The sequence below is a fragment of the Heteronotia binoei genome, chromosome 3 (assembly GCF_032191835.1).
Source record: "Heteronotia binoei isolate CCM8104 ecotype False Entrance Well chromosome 3, APGP_CSIRO_Hbin_v1, whole genome shotgun sequence".
NCBI lineage: Eukaryota > Metazoa > Chordata > Lepidosauria > Squamata > Gekkonidae > Heteronotia > Heteronotia binoei.
The window spans coordinates 122,146,701-122,162,966 of NC_083225.1; positions in this window are offsets into that span (position 1 = coordinate 122,146,701).

The window sequence follows — 16,266 nt, forward strand, 5'->3', positions numbered from 1 at the left end:
CCACCGACATGGTATTTGTTCTCAGGCAGCTCCAAGAGAAATGCAGGGAACAGAACAAGGCTCTGTATGTGACTTTTGTCGACCTTACCAAAGCTTTCGATACCGTTAGCAGGAAAGGCCTGTGGCAAATCTTGGAACGTTTAGGATGTCCCCCAAGGTTCCTCAGCATGATCATCCAGCTACACGAAGACCAGCGAGGCCAAGTCAGACACTGCAACGACCTCTCGGAGCCCTTCCCAATAGGCACAGGTGTAAAGCAAGGCTGCGTTCTCGCGCCAACTCTCTTTACGATCTTCTTTAGCATGATGCTTCAAAGAGCCGCAGTAGATCTAGAGATGATGACGATGGTGTCTACATCCGCTATCGCACCGATGGCAGCCTGTTCAACCTGAGGCGACTAAAGGCACACTCCAAGACAATGGAAAAACTCATCCGAGAGCTACTGTTTGCTGATGATGCTGCACTCGTCTCCCACTCGGTATCAGCTCTGCAGCATATGACGTCCTACTTTGCAGAGGCTGCCAAGCTATTCGGCCTAGAAGTTAGTCTGAAGAAGACAGAAGTTCTCCACCAGCCTGCACCCCAGGAAGATTATCACCCTCCCTGCATCACTGGGTGAATCAGTTCTGAAGACAGTCCAGCAGTTCAGCTACCTGGGGTGCATCATCTCCTCAGATGCCAAGATCGACAAGGAGATTGACAACAGGCTGGCAAAGGCAAACCGTGCATTTGGCCGACTGCACAAAAGAGTGTGGAGCAACAAGCATCTGAAAAAGGCACAAAGATCAATGTTTACAAAGCAGTTGTGATGACAACCCTCATCTACGGCTCCGAATCGTGGGTTTTATACCGTCATCACCTGCGACTCCTTGAGTGCTTTCATCAGCGCTGCCTTCGCACCATCCTCAACATCCACTGGAGTGACTTTGTGACCAACACTGAAGTCCTCAAGCGGGCGGTGGCTACCAGCATCGAGGCACTGCTGTTGAAGACGCAGCTGCGCTGGGCAGGTCATATTTCTAGGATGGAAAACCACCGCCTTCCCAAGATTGCCCTGTATGGCGAACTCTCCACCGGCCATCAAAATAGAGGGGCACCAAAGAAGAGGTACAAGGACTCCTTGAAGAAATCCCTTGGCACCTGTCACATCAACCATCACCAGTGGTCTGATCTAGCCTCAGATCGCAAAGCATGGAGGCACACCATCCACCAGGCTGTCTCTTCCTTTGAGAACGCACGCATAGCTGGTCTTGAGGACAAAAGGAGATTGAGGAAGAATCGCACTGCTACAGCACCAACCCTAGGTCAGACTTTTCCCTGCAGCCGCTGTGGCCGGACCTGCCTGTCCCGCATTGGTCTTGTCAGCCACCAGCGAGCCTGCAGCAGACGTGGGCTATTGCACCCTTCTTAAATCTTCGTTCGTTCGTTCGCGAAGCCAAGCCGAGAGAGAGAGAGAGAAAGCACCATTGATATACACAACATATCCAGTTGTAGAGTGACCATCCTGCCTGTCTCCCCAGCTGGAGTCATTGTAGGCAGTGACTTGTTGCTCATTGTTTGCCTTTAAGACTAGTGTATAGTCAGCTGAACCTTTCAGGTATCTTAGCACTCTTTTGGCCGCAATCCAGTCTTTAACATATGGATTGGAGCTCCTTTGACACAGCATGTGTATGGCAAAACAGATATCGGGTCGGGACCAGCATGCAATATATAATAATGACCCAATTAAGGATTGGTACATTGATCTATTGTCAAATAGTCTTTCATCCTCAGTGCCCAGAAAAAATGTGCAATGCAGCGCTTTCAGTCCTTGGTACTCTCCGAGTTTGGAGAGCACAGAGGACTGAAAGTGCTGTTGTTTCTGGGCACTAAAGGCCCTGGAGAGTTCCTCTGTCCCCTCAGTGTCCAGTCGGAGGCTCAGGGATGGCGTGAGTGGGGAGGGGGTGCCTGCCCTTCGCCCCTGTTGGGAGCTGGCACCCTAGGCAATTGCCTAGGCCACCTACTCCCATGCTCCAGCTCTGAAGCATTGATGCTTTGAGCCAGCTTGTCTATGCTGAGTGGACCTGAGAACTGGGAACTCACACCCATATTACACTAGAGAGCTATTGTCAATCTGAGTAGATCGGGGATGGAGGAAGAAGTTTGCAGTGTGCAGCCATTTCTTGTTTCCTAAATTTAGAGCATTTATATTTTTAGTTTCTGTTGTGATTCTTGTGCTTTTTCTTGATGTTTTATTTTTAAAGATTGCATTGCCAAATCCCACTATTTCCCCACCTTTCCATTTATTACAAGAAATGTAAGCATGTTTGCATTTTAAGTTAAAAATAATATCTTTAATTGTGTTTATCTGTATCATTTATAAAGTTTATTTCTCCACTACCTGGGATTACATTTTATGACACACATGGCTTGGCCCCACAAAGTTCTATTTGTGTCAAATCCAGCCCTCATAACAAATGAGTTTGACATCCCTGCTTTAAAGACTTCTCTTTTGAAATAGTTCCAGAGATTGTAAAAAGTTCCACAGTGGCATATAGGATCTGAAAAGAATACAAAAAAGTGGAATAGATTTCATCTGAACTGATCACGTGTAACTGTTGCTTAGCTAAGCAATTAAGAATTTTAAAGAACTGAAATGTTTTCAGAAATAATTGGCAAATTGTCTTTAGACTTCTATTGATAGAATAATTGTTTTCCACTGTGTTGGTCTGCAGTCATGCTACTCTTTAGTTATTTAAGATTTTAAGCTTCTCAAGGTAATCTGATAATTTTTATATTGCATTTATTAGCAGGCTAACCGACTTTATCCCACTGTGTAACCTGCTTTGAGGTTGCAATCAGGTCATAAAGCAGAAATAAATCCCAAAAATCAGTCTCTCTTTTTTTTATATAAAAGTACAATAAATTGATGTGTACATTCCTATTAAGTCACATATGAATAAAGGGATCAGCAGTATTAGGCCTTCCAGCTCTGGTTTGTGAAATTGCAGAAGGTTTGAGGGCGGAGCTGGGCAGAATGAGTTTTGAGGAGGGAGGCAGTGGGGCAATATGTCCTAAAGTCTACCCTCCAAAATAGCCATTTACTCCAGGGTGACTGATCTGTATAATCTGGAAATTAATTGCAATATTGAAAGATCTCCAGGCCCGCCTGGACTTGGCAACAGTATGCAGTATTTAATTAGAAGTGAAGATGGATTCAGATGGGTAGACATGTTGGTCTTAAAAGTGCCACTGTACTTGAACTTTGCTTAATTGGAACTGAGATATTAGAATGACAGACTTTTGTAACCATGCAAGAGGCTTAGTCAGGTCTACTGTTTACATGGAAAGGTAAAGAACCAGCCCAGACATTACAATGCATTTTTGCTACCTTCTTCCACATCTTTGTTAACGTAGAGCAGCTCTGGCAAGACAGTCTGAGCAGAAAAAGGTCAAGTGGAGAGAACCCACTGAACTCCTTTCCCTCTCATATTTTTGCACTCATCATTGACCATCCCAACATTGTCATATTCCATGGGAAAAAAGATAGGAGGCTGGTGCTCAAGATGCCAAAAGTTCACATCCTTTGAACCTGAATGTTTTTTATTCCCAAGTCTCTTATGTATTAGACCAGCTGTACTTGGTCAGTAATGAAGCCACCCATGCTCAGATATTTTCTCTATTATAGCTTTCCTTCACAAGTTATTAACATTGAAAAGCTCAAGTTCAAATGATGAAGAACCCCGAGCAAAGACATGGAAATCTGTACATAAGGAAGCTACTATAGTAGTATGGGTTTCTTATATATTCAACTCAAATCTGTATAAGCAGATTCTGCATCAATATATCTACATGAATTATGCTAAGGAAGATACACTTCAGGTGAAATACAACTTTACATTACACCAGCTAAATGGAAATGTGATTTCCTGTTACTCCATCTGTCGAGTGTAGGCCTATATAAGCAGATTCAAACCTGGAACTCCAGTAAATAATAATGATTGATCAGAATTGTATTTTTTTTCTGGCACAAGAATGTATTAATCAAAATCCTCCAAACTATCAAAGCACATTGGCATAGTGGGATGGATGGTTTCTTATAATAAACTGTTTTTCATACCAAGTGGTGCTATTATTGAGGCATTTTTGAATTGCAAATGAATCTTATGCGGTTGCAAAAACCTGCCAAATCAGAATCAAATAGGCACTAGCAACACAAATGGAATGTGACATTTCCAACTTTTCTTTGTGTATGTGTGTGATTGTGTTTACAGAAGCAAAGTTTTTATGTATTGCTTTCATGGTTCTACAAAGCATACACAAATTTTGAGATGCACAAAAGAAATACTGGCAAAAATGGAAATGTATCCTCTTTACCCCATTGCCTTGATAATTAGGCTATACTTTCTCTTTCTTAACCAGGCTGGTCAATTTTCATGCAGCTCTGGAATCACGTAAACTCTGCAGAATGCAAGCTCCAATCTTACAGAACATCTAATTTTACAAGCTTACTAATAGCTTACAAATCTCAATAGGACGGTGTTATGCTTTTGGGTTATTATTACAGCAAACAAAAATATATCATTTATATAAAATTAATACTCACTGGTATTTATCTGAAATGTGATTTTTGTGGACTCAACACCAAGGGAGAGGGAGGAGGCAGTGAGATGCCACCCAATCCCAACGTATTGCAAGAAGACAGTATATAACTTTCTGGAATGAAAATGGCCTCAGCTTTATTGGTTACAGCGGATGCAACAGCCTTGGAACAGCATGGGGCAAATGGATCTAAGCACTGGCCAACCTGCCTTCCAGCTGATGAAACCTCTGCCCCTTCCCGAGCCAACATGCTAAGGGGAGGGATTAACCAGGTGATGGCAGGATGCTAGAATTCACATGGATGGTAGTGACTGTGTGGTCTCCTCTTCCACTTGATAGTGAGTAGCCATTTTCTCCAGATGGACTTATCTGCTTTTGGAAACCTTAAGAGTCAGAGAATACTCAAAGTAATTGTGTTTGGAAAAACACTGGAACAAAAGCCTCTCAACATAAAGATTTTAAGTAACTGTGAACAGTTTTAGGAAATCTCATTAGCTTGAAATTAAGAACTAAAGTCTGTGCAAATACTGATTTTACCTTAGAGTTATCGATATTACCTCAGAATTTTTACCCCCAATTTCACTTGACCTTGATTCTCTGTGTTGAATAACGGGTTTTTTTTTTTTTTTTGTTAATTTGGAATGCTGTTTAAGTTAGATAAGTTAAAGGGGGCTCCTATTCTTTCCTTTAGCTTTCTGGGCTGAGCAAAACACCAAACAGCCAGAGTTCTTCAGGAAAGAAGGAAACAGATACCTAGGGCAGCTCAGTCACAGAAGGGGAAAAATGGATGGAAAATCTTGCTTATGAGGGAGGAAAGTGGATGGGCCATGGTAGCATGTCAAGAAAAAATTACACTTTCATAATAATTGGTTAGAAACACGTGCTCTACTATGCAATTCTTGTAGACATGTAAAGAATGCAGTAGCTGAAGTTAGATCAATATCAAAGTTGAATATTTCTTCAGATTCTTTCTACCTTTATAATGAGTAATATTAATAAAATTAGTACTAATTATGAGCAAGTTTTGAAGTCCCTTTATAGTTTCCTTCAAAAGTTGTGGCTGGCTGTGAGAAAGCTATCATACTTGACCTTATGAACTACACAGTTTCAGTGAGTTATCTACCACGACCCCAAGATCCCTCTCTTGGTCAGTCTCTACCAGTTCACACCCCATCAACTTGTATTTGTAGCTGGGATTCTTGGCTCCAATGTGCATTACTTTGCATTTGGCCACATTGAACCTCATCTGCCATGTTAACGCCCACTCACCCAGCCTCACCCAGCCTCAACAGATCCCTTTGGAGTGCCTCACAATCCTCTCTGGTTCTCACCACCCTGAACAATTTAGTGTCATCTGCAAAGTTAGCCACTTCACTGCTTACTCCCAACTTCAAATCATAAATGACATATTAAAAAGCATGGGACCCAGTACTGAGCCCTGCGGCACCCCACTGCTTACCATCTTCCATTGCGAAAATTGCCCATTTATACCCACTCTCTATTTTCAATTAATTAGCCAGTTTTTGATCCACAAGAGGACTTGTGCTTTTACTCCATGCCTCTCGAGCTTATTAAGGAGCCTTTGACAAGGAACTTTATCAAAAGTTTTCTGGAAGTCAAGGTAAACAACATCTATTGTGTCCCCTTTGTCCACATGTTTGTTCAACCCCTCAAAGAACTCTAACAGGTTAGTGAGGCAAGATCTTCCCTTACAGAACCCATGCTGAGTTCTCCTCAATAACTTGTGTTCATCAGTGTGCCTACTCATTCTGTTTTTGATAATGGTTTCTACCAACTTTCCCAGTATTGAAGTCAGACTGACTGGCCTATAATTTCCCGGATCAACTCTGGAACCCTTTTAAAAGATGTGGGTGACATTTGCTACTTTCCAGTCCTCAGGAACGGAGGCAGATTTCAACAAAAGATTACATATTTTTGTCAGGAGATCCACAAGTTCACCTTTGAGTTCTTTCAGAACTCTTGGATGTATGCCATCTGGGCCTGGTGACTTATTAGTTTTTAATTCGTAAATCAGTTGTAGGACCTCCTCTCTTGTCACCTCAGTCTGACTCAGGTCTTTCAACACCCCTTCCAAAATTAGTGGTTCTGGAGCGGGCAAACACTTCTCATCTTCCACAGTGAAGACAGAGGCAAAAAAATGCATTCAGCTTCTCAGCCATTTCCCTATCCTCCTTCAGTAATCCTTTGACCCCTTGGTCATCCAAGGGCCCCACTGCCTCCCTGGCTGGTTTTCTGCTTCTAATATATTTGAAGAATATTTTATTGTTGGTCTTTATGTTTTTTGCAGTATGCTCCTCATAGTCCCTTTTTGCAAGCATGATTTGCATTTGATTTGCCACAGCCTGTGTTCCCTTTTATTAACCTCACTTGGACTAGCTTTCCACTGCTTAAAGGAATCCTTCTTACCTTTTACAGCTTCCATTACTTTGTTTGTTAACCATGCAGGCTTTTTCTTATACCTGTTTGTGCCTTTCCTAACTTGAGGTATATATTTTATCTGAGCTTCTAGGATTGTAGTTTTAAATAGCTTTCAAGCTTCCGCAAGGGTTTTGACCATATTTACCTTTGCTTTCAGTTTCCTCTTCACATGCCTTCTCATCTAATATAATTTACCTCTTTTAAAGTTAAAAGTAGTTATGCTGGTCTTTTGGGGCAACTTTTGGGGCAACAAATGGTGAAGTCAATAACGTTATGGTCACTGCTCCCAAGTGGTGCAATCACTTTTACATCTCTCACCAGGTCTTGGGCATTACTTAGGACCAAATCCAGGATTGCCCCACCCCTGGTAGGTTCTGTGACCATCTGCTCCATAGCACTGTCATTGAGAGCATTTAGAAACACAATCTCTTTCTGCTGACCAGAGCACATATTGACCCAATTAATCTGTGGGTAGTTAAAATCACCTATTATGACACATAATAGGGTTAAAATCACCTATTAGGAATTAGAGATCAAATTGCCAACATTCGCTGGATTATGGAGAAAGCACAGGAGTATCAGAAAAACGTCTATTTCTGTTTCATTGACTACACTAAAGCTTTTGATTGTGTGGCTCACAACAAACTGGCAAGTTTTTAAAGAGATGGGAGTACCAGCCCACCTCACATGTCTCCTGAGAAACCTGTATAAGGATCAAGAAGCAACTGTCAAAACAGGACATGGAACAACTGATTGGTTTAGAATAGGAAAAGGAGTTTGACAAGGATGTATATTGTCACCCTGCTTGTTTAATTTATATGCAGAGTACATCATGCACAATGCTCGCCTGGATGAAGCAGAAGCCGGAATTAAGATTGCTGGGGAAAACATGAACAACCTCAGATATGCAGATGATACTACTCTAATGGCAGAAAGTGAGGAGGACCAGAAACTCTTGTTGAGGGTGAAAGAGGAGAGCACAAAAGTAGGCTTGAAAACTCAGCATCAAAAAAACTAAGATCATGGCATCCACCCCCATCACACCTTGGCAAATAGAAGGGGAAGTTATGGAAGTAGTGACAGACTTCACATTTCTGGGATCCAAGATCACTGCAGATGGTGACCACAGCCATGAAATTAAAAGACGTTTGCTCCTTGGGAGGACAGCTATGGCGAACCTGGGCAGTATAATAAAAAGTAGAGACATCACCCTGCCAACAAAAGTCTGTATAGTCAAAGCGATGGTATTCCCAGTAGTAACGTATGGCTGTGAGAGCTGGACCATAAGGAAGGCCGAACGCAGAAGAATAGATGCTTTTGAGCTTGGGAGTCCCTTGGACTGCAAGAAGATCAAATCAGTCAGTCCTAAGGAAATCAACCCCGACTGTTCCCTGGAAGGTCAGATGCTGAAGCTGAAGCTCAAATACTTTGGCCACGAAATGAGAAGGGAGCACTCACTGGAAAAGACCCTGATGCTGGGAAAGACAGAAGGCAAAAAAAAGAAGGGGACAGCAAAAGATGAGATGGCTGGACAGTGTTGCTGATGTAACAAACACGAATTTGAGCAGACTTTGGAGGATGGTGGAAGACAGAAGGGCCTGGCGTGACTTTGTCCATGGGGTTGCAAAGAGTCGGATTCGACTGTGCGACTGAACAACAACAGTTATGACACGGTTTTTATGTTTAGCCACTATCTTTAATCCTTCTATCATATTATATTCATCTTCTATCTTTTGATTTGGTGGGCAATAACAAACTCCCAATTTAAATTTCCTTTTGGGCCCACTATTTCGACCCAAAGCATTTCTATAAGGGAATCTAATTCTCAGACCTCAATCTTACTGGACTGTATACCCTCTCTGACATTCAGAGCCACCCCACCTCCAATCCTTCCCTCCCTGTCTTTCCGATTTAATTTATATCCAGGAATCACCATGTCACAGTGATTCTCCTCATTACGCCAAGTTTCTGAAATTCCCACAATGTCTATGTTTTCCCCCAACACTAAACATTCCAAGTGCCCAATTTTACTTCGAACACTTCTAGCATTTGTATACAAACATCTATAATTTCCAAGGCAAGTTAGGCCCGCAACCTTCCTCCTGCTGCCTCGAGACTTTGGCAGACAGTCCATACTGTTTGTCACCATCTCAGCGGACAACTCTGATCCATTACCCGGTAGAAAAGTAACAGCTAACCCTTCATCTCTTTGAGATGAGTCCTTCCGAACCAGAGACATTTCATCTCCTGTCGGCTTTCCCCTAAGATTTAATTTAGAAGAAGAAGATATTGGATTTATATCCCGCCCTCCACTCCAAAGAGTCTCAGAGCGGCTCACAATCTCCTTTACCTTCCTCCCCCACAACAAACACCCTGTGAGGTGGGTGGGGCTGGAGAGGGCTCTCACAGCAGCTGCCCTTTCAAGGACAACCTCTGCTAGAGCTATGGCTGACCCAAGGCCATACTAGCAGGTGCAAGTGGAGGAGTGGGGAATCAAACCTGGTTCTCCCAGATAAGAGTCCGCACACTTAACCACTACACCAAACTTGCTCTCCTTTAAAGATATCTGTAGGTCCAGATATAATTTGTTCTGTGTGTGAGGTTAATCAATAGCCATGTGTATTTCCCATATTACTATTCTGTGTGGTAAAAGTTTTTAAAATCAAAATAGAGGTTTTTGTTCATAACTATGCATATAAAGCATTCAACTTATAGCTCTGAACAGTAGTAACTGTGACTGTGATACAGATGTCAGCTGAGTGCTTTCAAATGATATCAATGGTAAAAACAGTTCAGCACGTGTGTTAACTCTTTTCTATCAAAATTAAAATTACCTAACAGAGACAATTGTGTTTTAATGTAAACTAATTTTCAGTTTGGGTTTGAAGTTTATGGAATAAAATACATAATGAAAGAAAGAGCTTCTTTTTACCAGTTTTCTTTTAAATGAAGATTATAGTTACAGAGAGGAGTTGGGTTGAGAGCCAGTTTGGTGGAGTGGTTAAGTGCATGGACTCTTATCTGGGAGAATCGAGTTTGATTCCCCACTCCTCCACTTACAGCTACTGGAATGGCCTTGGGTCAGTCATAGCTATCACAGGAGTTGTCCTTGAAAGGGCAGCTGCTGTGAGAGCCCTCTCAGCCCCACGCACCTCACAGGGTGTCTGTTGTGGAGGAAGAAGATGTAGGAAATTGTATGCCGCTCTAAGTCTATGATTCAGAGAGAAGGGCAGGGTATAAATCTGCATTCTTCTTCTAGATAAGTTGAGTCACATGTGGGATAAAAATGATGGAGTCACATAGACAAGTAAATGGTGAGCATTTGCATTTCTATAATTGCAAAGACACAAAAAAACTTACATTGCGAATGCTACTTAAATAAACATTTTCAATTGAGTATAGAAACTGTCCGCCAGAGAGATGAGTATTAACAAATCTCGAGTTCAACGGTTTTATTTATTTATTTATTTATTGTGGCTTTTATTCCTTCCTTACCTTGCTCAGGGTGGCTCACAACATGTCAATACAACAGCAATTTAAAACATTAAATAAACATTAAAATAAATTATCACATAGGTAAAAACATTAAATAATCACACAATAATAGCCAGAAGTTCAGCAATTGATGACCTAGTAGATGTGCTGATCCCATGCTGGGATGAATGGTGAGTCAAGATGGAGTTCAAATGGATAAAGATGAACTCAAAATGATTTTTAAAAGGATGGTGAACTTTTAGCCAGGTTGAAAAAATATGCTGTCTCTGCTATGTTTTAATGACACAATCTAAAGAAGATGCCATGATACTAACAAGGAAAGAAGCGTGGGAAGTAATCAGTTTGCTCACAAGCAAGGGAAATTAACCTGAGTGGTTTTGATATTTATAGCTCTTTGCTGTCTTCACATTATTGATGATAGATTTTGTGCCCTTTATGAAAGCAAACAAAGTTACGACATTTTGCTACTACAGCATTACCCTGCAAATTCTGTTCATACAAAGTAAGTGCAGCAATTTTATTTTAGTATAGTTTCTCTGGTCTGGACTTTTTCTGGTTTGTGCACTAACAGCACAAAGTAACCATATTACTTTCTGCATCTCCTACCAGTGTACATAACTTCAGAAATATGGCCTGGGACTTGTCTACCTTCGGGATCGCCTTTCCCCATATGTGCCCCGGAGAGCACTATGTTCAGGGTCCCAAAATCTCCTTCAGATTCCCAGACTGAAAGAAGTTCAATTGTCCACCACTAAGAGCCAGAGCATTCTCAACAATAGCCCCCGCTCTGTGGAATGCCCTCCCTGAAAACATCAGGGCCCTGCGGCACCTGCCACAGTTCTGCTGGGCCTGTAAGACTGAACTATTTAAGCTTGCCTTCAATAGTTAAGGGGAGGTAGCAAATCTCCCACAGCACTGACAGTCCCACTGGACAAATATAGATATTGAGAAACACCAGCATGAACATAAGAACATAAGAGAAGCCATGTTAGATCAGGCCAATGGCCCATCCAGTCCAACATTCTGTGTCACACAGCGGCCAAATATATATATATATATATATATATATATATATATATATATATATATATATATATATGTACACACACACACACACACACACACACACACTGTGGCTAATAGCCACTGATGGACCTCTGCTCCATATTTTTATCTAACCCCCTCTTGAAGATGGCCATGCTTGTGGCCGCCACCACCTCCTGTGGCAGTGAATTCCATATGTTAATCACCCTTTGGGTGAAGAAGTACTTCCTTTTATCCGTTTTAACCTGTCTGCTCAGCAATTTCATCGAATGCCCATGAGTTCTTGTATTGTGAGAAAGGGAGAAAAGTACTTCTTTCTCTACTTTCTCCATCCCATGCATTATCTTGTAAACCTCTATCATGTCACCCCTCAGTCGACGTTTCTCCAAGCTAAAGAGCCCTAAGCGTTTCAACCTTTATTCATAGGGAAGGTGTTCCAGCCCTTTAATCATTCTAGTTGCCCTTTTCTGAACTTTCTCCAATGCTATAATATCCTTTTTGAGGTGCAGCGACCAGAACTGCACACAGTACTCCAAATGAGACTGCACCATCGATTTATACAGGGGCATTATGATACTGGCTGATTTGTTTTCAATTCCCTTCCTAATAATTCCCAGCATGGCGTTGGCCTTTTTTATTCCAAACGCACACTGTCTTGACATTTTCAGTGAATTATCTACCACGTCCCCAAGATCTCTCTCATGGTCAGTCTCTGCCAGTTCACACCCCATCAACTTGTATTTGTAGCTGGGATTCTTGGCCCCAATGTGCATTACTTTGCACTTGGCCACATTGAACCGCATCTGCCACGTTGACGCCCACTCACCCAGCCTCAACAGATCCCTTTGGAGTTCCTCACAATCTTCTCTGGTTTTCACCACCCTGAACAATTTAGTGTCATCCGCAAATTTGGCCACTTCACTGCTCACTCTCAACTCTAAATCATTTATGAACAAGTTAAAGAGCATGGGACCCAGTACCGAGCCCTGCGGCACCCCACTGCTTACTGTCCTCCACTGCGAAGACTGCCCATTTATACTCACTCTCTGCTTCCTATTACTCAGCCAGTTTTTGATCCATAAGAGGACCTGTCCTTTTACTCCATGACTCTCAAGCTTTCTAAGGATGCTTTCAAGCTTTCAGGCATGCATCTTGGATTTTATGGTTAAAATGTGTAGAATTGATTTTATTGTATATTGTTTTTTAGTATTCTATATGGTTTTTAACTGTTGTTAGCCACCCTGAGCCCGTTAGCGGAGGGCGGGATATAAATCTGAAATAAATAAATAAATAAATAAATAAATAAATAAATAAATAAATAAATAAATAAATAAATAAATAAATAAATAGCTTCTTGTTTTGCCTGTGCTCTGCATAGAAACAATGGCATGATATTATGCATTGACAACAGCTGTTAAAGAACAACCTCTGCTGGTGTCTGTGAACATCTTCCTCTGGTCTGGCTTCTGCCCTGTGAGCAAATGATCAGTGCTCATACATGGGCAGCACACCCATGTCCATACCTTCTATTGATCATTATGCCTTATTTGTCATTGCTAAACAAATGCAGGAGTGTAAATTCGATGTTGCAAGAGCACTGGAATATGTCAAAAATTCTCTTCTAGTAGACTTTGGAAGCCATGTCACTACAAACTTTAGAATGGATTAGACTTTTGAATCACTGCACATCTCTAACTACTCTAAAGTCTTATTCAGCTCCATCATAAGGGTTCTCTGAAGCCCCATGAGCACAAAATTCTTTCATGTGACTTCAGGGATGCTTCTCTTAACAGTGCCTTGAAGTACAGCCACCCAACTTCAATTGATATGATGCTCATCATAGTAAAAATATACTGGAATGGCCACACATTGAGGATCGATGATCCCAGGTTGCCAGCAATATTTCGTACCTTGTGAGTAAAAGGGGGGCACTGCTGTACATGATGGACAGAAAATAAATACTTCAAGGACATTGTGAAGCAACATGAACACTTCTGTTTTTATGGTAACAGCTGGAAACTGATGGCAACAGATAGGCTTGCTAACATGCAGCAGTTAGAGATTGAAGAGCTCAGCTGGAGAATAAATCTGTCATATATACAGATTTAAACAGTGAAAAGGTCACCAAGTAGGAATAGAGGTTGGGTTTTTTTTAAGAAATCAAGCTGTACACAGCCTTCTTTATTCACATCTGCCTGTACTCTCTTGGACTAGTATGAAGTTTCTAATGGCTTGATTCAAATATGTGCAAGGGACTGAGTTAATAGTTATTTCCCATTCACTGAGAAGTGCTGTATAAGCTCACTAGTAACTGTTAAACAGTTAAAATATGGTATATGTAATATACATACAGATATTTTGAAAACTGGTTTGCCAAACTTTGGGCGTTTTCCCACAGAGCTTACCTTGGAGCGACGTCCCTCTTCACCGCGCAGCATCTGCGCAGATTTCCCACCAACTGCTCCGCATAACCACAAAGAGCCACGGCTTTTGCGTCGCTAATGTAAACTGGTTTTTAGCGGTTTACATCTGCAATGCAAAAGGTCCGGCACTTCCTGGTTATGTGAAGCAGTTGGTGGGAAATCTGCGCAGATGCTGCGCAGTGAAGAGGGACGTCGCTCCGAGGTAAGCTCTGTGGGAAAACACCCTTTATTTCTTGTAGGTATCCCTTGATATCCTGAGACATTTTCATTCAGAGGTCCCATTAGATTGAGATGCAAATATGCTAATTAACCATGACATTCTAATTCATAGTCTACTTTTATAATAGTCTAGAGCACCACAGACTAACATTATAAAATTACTGATTATAAGAAATGCGTTTATCTAAGATTTTTGTATAACCTTCTCAATGTTCACATTAAAAGCCTCAGCCTCTACACATTTCTCACAAAAAATGATGGGGTGCCTTACAGCAGCCACAGTTATCCACCTCCCACTTCCTCGGAGGAAATCACAGGGGTGGGATAAACCTATACAGGCTCACCTCAGGAAACCTGGCCAATCGGGGTGGCTGGCTGGCCAGGTCTGGCGGTGGCTGCCATCCTCTGAACAATCTGGGCCAACTCGAGCTCCCCACCCGCTTGCCGTCTTGTTAAGACCAGGTGGGATTAGCTAGCTGCCGGTTACAGGGCTGAGCAGGAATTTTTTGGGCCTCAGATTGGCAGTAGAGGGGGGCCTTTTTTCGCCTGCTCCACATGGTCAAAGGAGATGAGGCATAAATAGGCCTGTCACAGGTTAGGCCCTAACTGGGATGGCAGAAAAGCACAGGTTAATGGAGTTTTTGAACTGGCAAGCACCCTTAGACAGCAGCAATGGGGAGGGGGGGTCCACAATAGGGCTACCTAGAGACTTGGCAGTACAGGTGGACTAGTTGGGGGCCGCTTTGGGGATGGGGGAGCATATTAATGACCTTAAGGCTTCACAGTTATGGGCCAGGGTGTGTGATCCCATCCCCTCTATGCACTACCATGCAGGCCGTGATGGGTAAGGGATGGAGTGTTCCAGACCTTGCCCTGAGCCGGGGTGGGTTTGCCTTGTCAGGGAGTTGGCTTTGCAAGCTCAATGCAACCCATGCTTTATGATTTATGTAATGGTGCAGATCAGCTAAGTGTAAATAAAGTCCCAGTTTAACCCATAACTTGTGTAGTGTTTTCATTTGAGGGGTAGGCGGGCAAAGTTTGAACACTGAGAATCAGCACTGACTAAACATATTGGTTTTAATATATGAAACATCCTTATTCTGATTCAGATTGATCCATTCCTAATACTTGAAATCCTATAACTGGAGATGTCTCAAGATGCATGCTAAGCATGCACTCTAGTGTAGTTGGGAGGCTCCAAGAGAAAGTTTGTGTGTGTGCATACACCAAAACCTCATGCCTCCCACCATCAAGGTTACATACATTTTTTTCAGGATAAAATGGAATATTTTAATAAACTTATTTGTCTGGAATAGAAACTGACTTATTCCGTGGTTTTATTTATTATTCAGATTTATATTCTGCCCTCCCTGCAAATGGACTCAAGGAGGATCACAACATTTAAAAATATAAAATCAATATAAACAGCAAATAAAACAATATAAAATCCTTAAAAACAGAGTTTCCAACTGGACTCGATTGGTCTCCAACCTCCTAAACTGAGTTACATACAATAGTTGATGGTAGTTCAGTTTTATCAGTGGTGTCCAGGGCTTTTTTTGTAGCAGGAACTGCTTTGCATATTAGACCAAACACCCCTGAGGTAGCCAATCTTCCTGGAACTCACAGTAGGCGCTGTACTAAGAGCCCTGCAAACTCTTGGAGCATTGGCTATATCAGGGATGTATGGCCTAATATGCAAAGAAGTTCCTGCTACAGAAAAAGCGCTGGCAGTGTCAGCAGGATCAGGTGGGGATATGATGTTCCTGGACACCTGGTTGCCTCAACCAAAGTCCTGGTGGAACAGCTCTGTTTTACAGGCCCTGCAGAATGACGATAGATCCTGCAGGGCCCTGCTATCTGCCAGGAGCATGTTCCATCAGGTTGGAGCCAAGGCTGAAAAAGCCCTGGCCCTAATTAAGGCTAAGCAGATGTTCTTTGGGCCAGGGGCAACCAGAAAATCTTGTTCCATAGAGTGTAAGGCCCTCTGGTGCACATAATGGGAGAGGTAGTCCCTCAGGTATGTTGGTCTCAGGCCACACAAGGCTTTAAAGGGTAGTACCAA